A 10,549-nucleotide genomic window follows, 5' to 3' on the forward strand; every position below is an offset into this window, starting at 1 on the left:
AATTTGGGGCAAGCCACCATTACCTCCAGCCTGGATTATTACAACAGCCTCTTAACTGCTAGTCTTTCTTCTCCCTTTGACACCCATAGAAAGTGATTTTTCTTTAAAATGGGAGCATATATCAGCAAGAGTCAAAAAAACATACTTTTAAAGACAGTGGCAATGATATAAAAATAAACCGTTTAAGAATAAATCTAGGCAAAGTGTGCACTAATTTTATAAAGAAAATTATAAAATTTTATTCAGATATTTTAATGAAGACCTAAATAAATAAGGAAACAAACCATGTTCATGAATTGGCAGAGTCATGTTCATAAAGATATCACTTCTCTTCAAATTATATTTCTAATAAAATCTGAACATAACTTTTTTGTTGGACCTGATAAGCTGATTCTAAAATCCATATTAAGTAAGAAGGAACCAAGAATGTCAAGACAGAATGAAAGAAGAAGAAACAAATGAGGAGACTCTTTCCAGATACCAAAATTTATTATAAGCCTCTAGTTCATAATATTATTTAGTGTTGGCAAAGGGAGAAACACATTGACAGAAGAGAGCCAAGGAACAGACCCACTACACAGATTTACAACAGAGTTGTAGTGTAGTTCTTTAGTGGCTAAAGAATGGCCTTTTTGATTTGTGGAGCTAAGACTCTTGGTTATCCATATGGAAAGAACAAAATAAAATAAAACATTACCCGCTACCTCACACCATATAGGAAAATCATTACTAAGTAGGATTAAAGACTAAATATGAAGGGCAAAATTATTTTTAAAAATTTAATAATGTAAGAGAATAATTTTATGACTTTATAGTGGAGGAGAATCTCTTAAACAGTACACAAGTGTATATCATAAAAGAACATATGGATAAATTAAGCTTGTTTGAAACTAAGAAATTCAATCATTAATAGAAATCACAAATAACATAAGGAGACAAGGCACAAATAAGAGAAAAGTATTTATAACATACATAAATAACAAAGAATTAACATCTGAATATGTACTGAATTACAGAAAACCAATAGGATAAAAGACAGATGCCCCATAGAGAAAAAGATTTGAAGAGGAAAAAGAATTTAGAGTGAGCAATAAGCATATAAACAGATGCCCAACCTTAGTAATTCAAAAACTGCAAATTCAAAACATAGACGGCTTTTCATTTGCACTGAATTGGTATAAAACTCTAACAAGATCAAATGTTGGTGAAGATGTAGAGCAACGGAAACTTACATATTGCTGATGAGTGGGTAACGTGGTACGATTGGCTTGGAAAAAGTTTTGATATCATCCAATAAGGCTGAAGATTTATATACCCTACTACCTACCAATTCTACTTCTAGGATATATATACCCTAGGGAATTCTTGCACACACACACACACACACACACACACACACACACACACACACACACACACACACACACACACCCCAGGATATATGTACAAGGAGAGTCCCACCAGCACTTACAAGTGCTAACAGCACCTAGCAGCTTATAATAGAAAAAAATTTTTAAAAACACCTAGAAATATCCCAAGTGCCCACTGGCAGTATATTGGGAGAGTATACTGAGGTATATTCATGTATAACAGAATACTATCCAGCAATAAACATGAATGAATTAGAGGCACATGCAACAATATGAAGGAATATCAGAAACATAATTTTGAGGCAATTCAGCAAGTCTTAAAAGAATATTTAACTGCTATTTACAAAGGTCAAAACCATGCAAAACCAAATAACATATTTAGCAATTTAAATATACAAGGTTGAACTATAAGGAAAGGCAAAAGAACAATAAACCCAAAATTCATATCAACAGCTCTGAAGAGACAGAAAAGGACAAGCACACAGATGACTTCGAAGATGCTGATGATCTTTAAAACAACACTAAGGTGACAGCACACAGGGCTTAGGCAATTTTTATTCCTTATACCCTATACACTTTTTCTAAATTTTCTTCTCTATCTACTCAATATTTCAAAACTTCCCAAGTCTAGGAGACTACAGCCCAGGTCCTCACACTGGAGAGGAAGGCCCTCCCTGACCTGACTCAACCCCAGCCCTCCCTGGCCAGGTCACCTGGCACACTCCTCAGCCTTCTCTGCCACCCTGGTCTCCACCAGGCCTCCTCCTCTGCACCTTGACCCTCTCAGTTCCCCCTGCCAAGAAAGCTTCTCAGAAACGCACATGGCTCAGGCCCTCCCTTCCTTCAGGCCTCCACTCAGAAGATATGTGCTTCCCCGGGCTTCCTGACCCCCGCTCCCTACCCTCTGCTCTCCAGCCCACTGGAGCCTGCGGCACTGGGCACCACCCTCCCCTGACCACTGACCCGGCCGTCTTTAGCAGTGCCTGGCAGGAAGTGGCTCTCAATAAAGGTTTGTTGAACAATTAAATGGATGACTATGCAGAAAATCATATTAAAATTGAAACTTTCCATGGAAAAGGTAACACACGAACTCCTTAGTTACCAGATTAGCTCCTCATGCTTCAGAGACGTCGGGACGAAGGATTGGTTCTGTGTTCTATAAGGTGCAATTTTAGGCGGGGAGAAAAGAGCTAATTCTTGAAACCAGTGGGCCTGCTGATCCAAAAATATTGATGTTGCTAAGGTTTGACATGGTAATTCGGACGAGGAAAGGATGGCCCCAAGGGGTACCTACTTACCAAGAGCCCAGCAGTGACCACAGGGCCAGGAAAGAGCCAGATCTCTTGGTGACCAGTCTGAAGTGGCCCCTCTGTTTGGGACCCTTCAGAGGCCCACGTGAGGGGTGGGCAGGGGAGTCTCACGGCCAGCCCCTCTCTCCACCCCTGGACAGTTGGCAGACACGGGCCCGTGTCCAGCCTCTCCTAGGTGTGGCAGGTCACCTTCCTTAACAGAACCATGAGAAAGGGCTTGACCTGAAGTAGGAGGATGAGGAACAGTGCCGGAGCCTGGCCTGGCTCAGCAAAGCCCAGCAGTGACAAACACCCCAACACTGAGACACCCCGACAGTGGGATACCCCAGCAGACCCAGACATCGGAGTGGCCCTGAGCACATGTGCCACCTGCCCTGTACATACTTCCTGCGCCTCAGCTTACCTCCTCTCCCACATCCACAAACCCAGATCAGGCACTGGTGGTCACATGTGCTCCCATGCTCAGCTTTCCAGGAGGCGGCCAGTCAGCCTGCCCTGGAAGACAGGACCCCCATGCCCACCTCTGGGCTGACCTAGCGTGGCCAAGAGCAAGGTGACCTACCTGGAGTATGTCCGTCAGCGCCTAGAGACGTCAGATGGCATGGGCTCCCCCATAACCAGCCACAGCCCCTCAGGCTTAGGGGAAGAGGACCGAGCCCAGAATCTTCAGTCTTTAACGGTGTTTCACTATGAATCACTTGAGCTGGGTTTCTGCTCATTTCCTGGAGAAAGCAGAAGTGGAGAGTCGACAGATGCCTGATTCTGCCCACTTCCCAGCCATCAGCAGAGCTGCCTGAGTTCTGGTGGGTGACCCGGGCCCTGTAGAAAAGCCGCTTAGCGCAGTATGGTCAAGCAGTGCTGGGTGGGGCTGAGGGCAAAGAGGGAAAACTAGTAAGAGTGGACACAGAGTTCACTCAGCCCTGGACTATCTGGCTGGACTTTTCCTCCTTTCCTTGGCCTCACCTCTCCTCTCTGAGCCTCTGGTAAAGCACAGGGAACTATACTCGATATTTTGTAATAACCTATAAGGGAAAATAATCTGAAAAAGAAGATATATATCTCTATATATGTGTATACATATATGTATATGTGTGTGTGTGTATATATATATATATATATATATATATATATATATATAAATGAATTGCTGTGCTGTACACCTGAAACTAACATGATATTGTAAATCAACTATACTTCAATTTAAAAAAGGAAAAAAAACAATAACAAAAAAAAAAAAAGAGAAGGGAGTCCCTTAAGATCAGTGGGTAACATTAAAGTGATGATGAAAGAAAAGTTTAAGTAATAGAATGAAGTTCTCTGGAATTCAGCATCAAGATTCTTGTTCCTTTGGGCTTATTAGGTTGAATCATTTCATATCATCTCTCCATAGCATCATCCATGTAGGACCAGCCAGCATGTCCATTCAAACACAATATCTCCCTGTGCCACATGAGCAAGAGCAGTGGTTAGCACAAATGCCTGATCCTTAAACCTAGCTCATCACCTGTTTCTAGCTCACAATCAACTGACCGTTTATGAGTAACTATAAGTGAGAAGCAACATCATCTTTTATGGAAGGCAAAAAGGCTCTGAGACTGATTCAAAGGATGAAAACGTTTGTAGTAATGTCTCAACTCTTGCCAGTGCAAACTTGCCAGTAGATAGCAGTCAACCTAGGAGACCTGTCCAGCTTAAGACCTCGTCACATGCCCATGTTGACCCCACGCCCACTCCCCAACAGTAGTCAGAGGTACCAGCATCCCTGATCAAATTCTCATTTTTCATTCCACCGTTCATGGGTAGAAAAGAAGCTAGAATGGAAACTGGAAGGGTTCTGCACAGGAGGGCACCACAGATCACCTTGAGACATGCAAGAGGTGTATGCAAGTATCACCTTGTCAAGCCAGAATGGGCTCCAATTTTTTTAGAGCAACAAATTAAGATCCTGGTTATACTATATTCCAGAACCATTGTACTATAGTGTGTACCATTATGGAGAAATATGTTAATTTTCTCAGCATCTGGTGCAAGACTGTTCCTAGGGAGGTACCTGATTTGTTGACTAAAATGATAGGTTAGCGGAGTCTGCACTCCTGGGTGGAAAATCTGGGTTGAAATTCTCATTACTGTCCAAAAGGAATTAACATCTTTAAGTCTGGTTCTTATTTGTAGAATGAGACTAATGCAATGTTGTAAGGAACAAATTAGTATTTGCAAGAGGATTTTTAAATGCTAAGAATGTCTGTACAAATGTGAGTTATTATTATTGAGAGAGTTGACCATGCTAAGACACTGAAGCTGCCAGGACAACTATGAACTGCTCATGTAAATATATATTTTTGTTGAGGGGAAATGTGAGATTCTGTAATTTTTTTAAAATATCTAAAAATAGCAATGATACTTCTGCTTCCAGTTATGACAGGAGATAACCTCCCACTGAAGGCAACTCTAAAAAAGACCAATATATGAGACAGTTGTTTTCAGGCATTGAGTAGCAGGCAGCATAAGACTGATCCTTGAGATAAGAAAAACACACAAGGTGAGCCCCACAGCTGCCCTGGCTTTCTTCTTATAGGTGTTTTCCTGCCATGGTACAGGGAGGTGGAGCCCCAGGGGCAGTAATATCCTTGAACTAAAAAGGTGTAAGTCAGAGAGTTCCAAGTTTCTTAAGAGGCCAGAATTTTCAGGGCAGGGGCCTGAGAAGGGTGTGTTTTGTGGGAATTCATTGTGTGTGTCCTTGGCCGAGGGTTGCCTATACATGCATGGGGTAAGACCCCACGAAACCTAGCAGAGATCACCTGCTCCAAGGCTGAGAGCTGAGGTAATAGAGATTGGGCACTGTTCACAGTGTTAGAGTTCCATACCATCCAGAGTGGAGAGACCTCCCTGAGCATCTTGGGATTTCATCTTACATCCCAGAAAAGCCAAACCTGAGAAATAAAAACTACAGCCTAGAGTAGGAGCCATGAACTAGGACAAGTTCGAACTTGAAACAAAACAGCCCTTACAAAGAATAAAAGCCTGGCAGAACCAAAAGGATATTCCAGTAATTTAACTGTCAACCAGGAAAAAGCACATCATCCTTTAAAGCAAGAAAACATAATGCAACATCCCTTCAATGTGGCATCCACACTGTCCAGCATACAACTAAAATTAGTAGAAATCTGAAAGAACAGAAAAATGTGACTCATAAGAAGAAAAATAACTATCCACAGGAATATATCCCAAGATGAACCAGATGTTGGAATTATCACACAAGGACTGTAAAGCAGCTATTGGAAATATATTCAAGGACCTAAAAGAAGAGATAGCCATTATAATTGAAAGGTGGGAAATTTCAGGAAGTAAATGGAAAGCATAAGAAGATTTGGATGTAAATTCTGTAAGTGAAAAGCATATCTGCAATGAAAATTTTACTAATAGCCAAACAGCAGATCAGTGAGTGCAAATTAAAAAAAAAAAAGAGGTTAATGAACTTGAAGATTGATGAACAGAAATTATTCAATCTGAAGGACAGGGAGAAAAAAGATTGAAGAAAAACAAACACACACTCAGTTGCCTTTGGGACAATATCAAATGGTATAATATATGTGTATCTGGAGTCCCAGAGAGAAAGAAGAGAGAGAAGAGAACAGAAAAAAAATATTTGAAGAAAAATATTTGAAAATTTCAAAGTTTGTTGAAAAACAGCAAATTGCAGAAGATAAAATAAGCTTAGTAAACCCCAGGAAGAACAAAATGGATAGAAAACCACACTTAGGCAGATCATGGTCAAGCTCCTGAAAATCAGAAATAAAAAATTATCTTAACAGTAAGAGAAAAGAAATTACATATTGGGGAACAAAAACAAAATTAGGCAGATGTTTTATCAGAAACAATGGAAATCATAAGACAATGGAAAGATATCTCTAGCATACTAGAAGAAAAAAAATTGTTAACCCAATTATCCTTGAAATACTGAGGATGAAACAAAGTTATTTGCAGATCAATGACAGCTGACATCATTCATCTCCAGAAGACTTGCACTACAAGAAATTCTAAAGGAAGTTTTTGAGGCTAAAGACTCCAGATGGTAACATGAATCTACAGAAAGGAAAGAACACTATTAATGGCTAATATGTGAGCAAATATAAACAAACTATGCACTTTTTCTTATCTTAATTTCTTCAAAAGACTATAACTACTTAAAGCAAAAAGTAACACTGTACTTTGGAGTTGATACCATCCCCAGTTCATATACGTTGTAGATGAAACATATATGACGACAATTGCACAAAAGATGAAGGAGTGAATGGAAACATGCTATTGCAAGCTTTTCACACTTTATATGAAATAATACTTTATTAACCCTAAGTAATAACAAAATTGTGGTATTTTATTTATAGCTTTGTGATGAAGATGTCAGGAAAGTCAGAGTTCAGTTCTAATTAACAAACTCACACTGAGCATCTATTCTGGGCCAGATCCCAGCTAGATCCTAGAGAAACAGAGATGAATAAGGCAAACTTCTGTTAGGATGACTTCCTACAACAATTGTTCAAGTAGGCAGGTGATTCGCCCAATATAATGATTCAGGAACACAAACTCCTTTGTCCCTTAGAGTGCTGTTGTCATCTGCAGCCAATCAGCAAAAGGAGAAAGGGAGAGGACAAAGCACATCTCCACACATAAAAGCCCACTCTATAGGTGGCACGTATCTCTTTGGCTCACATTCCATTTTAAGTGCATGGCCATATCTAATGTCAAGAAAGGCTGGGACATGCAGTCCAGTCATGTGTCAGTCTTAACCTATTATTAGGGAAAATGCATTTTGGTAGGCTACCAGTCTCTGCCATACTCTCTTCAGAGACATAATCTATACTCCAAACAATGCACAAAAAAACTGAATGATATTTTTCTGACTTTTAAAATAATTCATGTTAATTTTATGCAAGATAAAAAAAGTATAAGAAATAGAGAATAAAATAAAAATTATTAATACTCTAAATACCCTAAACAGCTAAGCAATGGCCATGCTAAGAACAGCATTACATTCTTTTTTTCCATGTTTACCAAAGTATATTTCTTTGATCTTAATTTTTTCTTAATAAATTTAAAATCATGGCACAAATTCTACTTCATAACCTGTTCTTTTTTTTTTTTCACTTAATTCATCCTGAACACTCTCCTATTTCATCATTACAATGTATTTTTTACACCAAGTTTGGGATCAAGAAGAAGGAAGACTATTTACATAGCAGGGGGATTTTTTTTTTTTTTTTTTTTTAACCTGGAGAGAAAGCAACTTCCTTGGAACTAGCTGTATTTCCACATTCCCTGTGAGGATTATGATGAACTCCAGAAAAACAGAGGGAATCCAACCAGCAAATTGTATTTCCTCAGAGATGAAGGGTATGAGTCCTGGAGCAACTGGAAAATCCTTCCACAGGTCACCTGGAGTCCACAGGAACAATGCTAGCTATGGCTGGTGACAAGAGGAGACTTGGAGAAGGGAGAGAAGATTGGAATACTACAAATGGGCAAATACTTTCCTAATTTTCAAAAATAGCTGGAGGTTGGAATCTACAACTCCAGTTGGTAGTACTGACATAAAAATCAAAAGGAGCCCATCAAAAGATAAAGAAGAATCATAAGCTACCATTCAGTTAAATACAAGCTATTCAACCCACTTCAATCAGCATAATGATTTGCCAGGACCAAGTCCTAAGCTGGATTCTGCAGGCACAAATAATAGGTAAGAATGCCTTCCCCAGGGAGCTTTCAAACCTGTCAACAACTTTTAGGCTAAGCTTACTTATCTTTCTTTTTTAAAAAAATTTTTTCATTGAAGAACAGTTGATTAATACAACAATATAATGTTGTATTAATTTCTGCTGTACAGCAAAGTGATTCAGTTGTACATATATATATACATTTTTTTAATATTCTTTTCCATTATGGTTTATCACAGGATACTGAATATAGTTCCCTGTGCTATACAGTAGGATCTTGTTTATCCATTCTATATATAATAGTTTGCATTTGCCAATTCCAAACTCCCAATCCATCCCACCCCCACTCCCCTCCCCCTTGGCAATCACAAGTCTGTTCTGTGTGTCTGTAAGTCTGTTTCTGTTTCATAGGTAGGTTCATTTGTGTCATATTTTAGATTCCACATATAAGTGATATCATATGGTATTTATCTTTCTCCTTCTGACTTACTTCACTTAGTATGATCATCTCTAGTTCCATCCATGTCGCTGCAAATGTAAGCTTACTTGTCTTTGGTGGATGAGAAGATATTGCATCACTGTGGATGTGAGCTTCTGTAAGACATTGGTTAAGGCCTCTCACGATTGACACTTCCATTTATTCCACTTCCATCTCCTCAGCACTATCATATGACTAACACTGTGCAAGATGCCTTGGGTTGTGAGATCCAGTCTGTCTTTGGGGAGGTCACAGACATCACACCCCCCCATGCAGATCTCAGCTACCGTGCATAGCCACACATCTGTCATGCCAAAACGGTTTTACTTTGGGGAAGTAGGAATAGACAGCTGAAACTTCAGTTTAATTCCGAGCGCCTTTATGCCTTCACACCATTGACATGGCACTGATAGAAATTAGATCCTCCCTAAAGATTTTTGACTTGGGGGGAGATCTCATGGGACCAGAGTGAGAATATCAGGGAGAAGCAGGCTTGGAAGTGGAGTGGATTGCAGCTTCTGGCGATAAGGAAGGTGACGAAATGATTTTTTGAAAAGATTCATGAGACACAAAGCCTTTTCAAGGAATGGTGCTGAAACAACATGGATCTCCATGATGAACATAAATCAGTCTCAATTCCTACACACAAAATCAAGGTGTTTCTTAGATTGAAATGAAAAAGCTAAAACTATAATGCTCCTAGGAGAAAACATGGGAGAGTATCTAGGCAACCTGAGAGTAAAGCACTAAGCACCTTGAAGTAGTCAGCAACACCTCCCCCATCTCCGAGAGGACAGAGAGTGCCGGGACATGGCACTGGAGGGGGGCCAAGAAGCAGATGGGCAGGAAGGGGGAGACACCCTGAGGGAAGGGTGCTGGAGGCCCACCGGGAATGTGCAGGAGGCCAGCATTCCCAGCGCAGGTTTCATGGGCAGTGCTGGATGCAGCTGTGTTCAGCTCTCCCGGGTGGTGACCAGGAGAATGAAGTAGGGACAGTAGCACCCAAGGCTCTGATATGCACCCTCAGGCTGAGAACTAGGACTGACTCCCTGAGCAAATGCTACATGAGGATAGTGCATACTGGCACTGATGTCTGGGCACCGTGGCTTCGACGTCCTGGAGGGAGGCTGGGGCAGAGGATGAAGACAGTTTCTGGACACAGCCCTGTTCTTTGCTGTCCTTAGTGAAGACTCAGGAAGGGTCTGGACAGGAGGTGTGTCCTCAACACCCCCATCTCCCCTCTCCCAGCTAGCTGGACTCTTGGTGCTTCTCCTACATGCCTTACTGGGTAGGTTTTTGGTGGGAGGCACAGAAAACAAGTGACTGGCTTGGGCTACGTGAGCAGGAGGTGCTGTCCTCTTGCTCCCTGCGCTCTGCATCTTTCCACATGTCGGACTCTGGCCAGCTCCCTCCCAGGCTCACAGCACTCACAGCAGAACACGGTCCCGCACGGCTCCAGAGTGTCCTCCCTCGCGTGAGGTCCAGCCTCACAGACAGAGATGCTCTCTACTCGCCATCTCCATTTGAATCAGTGAACACTTGGACCAACCACATGGGGGCTGGGTAGGGAAGGCTGTCTCATCAGTGATCCTTACCGCCCCCAGCCCGGCCAGACGCTCATGCCCCAAAGAGGTCGCCCTGCAGCCAGTCACTGCCAGACAACTAGGCATGTCCTCTTCT

The 10,549-nt window shown here is 41.3% G+C and overlaps 1 protein-coding gene across 1 annotated transcript in view; it reads right to left on the reverse strand.

Annotated features, from left to right (window-relative positions):
- WDFY4 (WDFY family member 4) overlaps nucleotides 1-10,305 on the reverse strand; it is a 277,765-nt gene extending 267,460 nt beyond the window's left edge. The window contains exon 1 of the mRNA XM_082425453.1: nucleotides 3,243-10,305. The gene's annotated coding sequence lies outside the window, so the exon portion shown is untranslated. The remainder of the gene's footprint in view (nucleotides 1-3,242) is intronic.
- Nucleotides 10,306-10,549: the final 244 nt, after the last annotated feature.

Source organism: Balaenoptera physalus, assembly GCF_965194825.1.
Source record: "Balaenoptera physalus genome assembly, chromosome: 14".
Taxonomy (NCBI): domain Eukaryota; kingdom Metazoa; phylum Chordata; class Mammalia; order Artiodactyla; family Balaenopteridae; genus Balaenoptera; species Balaenoptera physalus.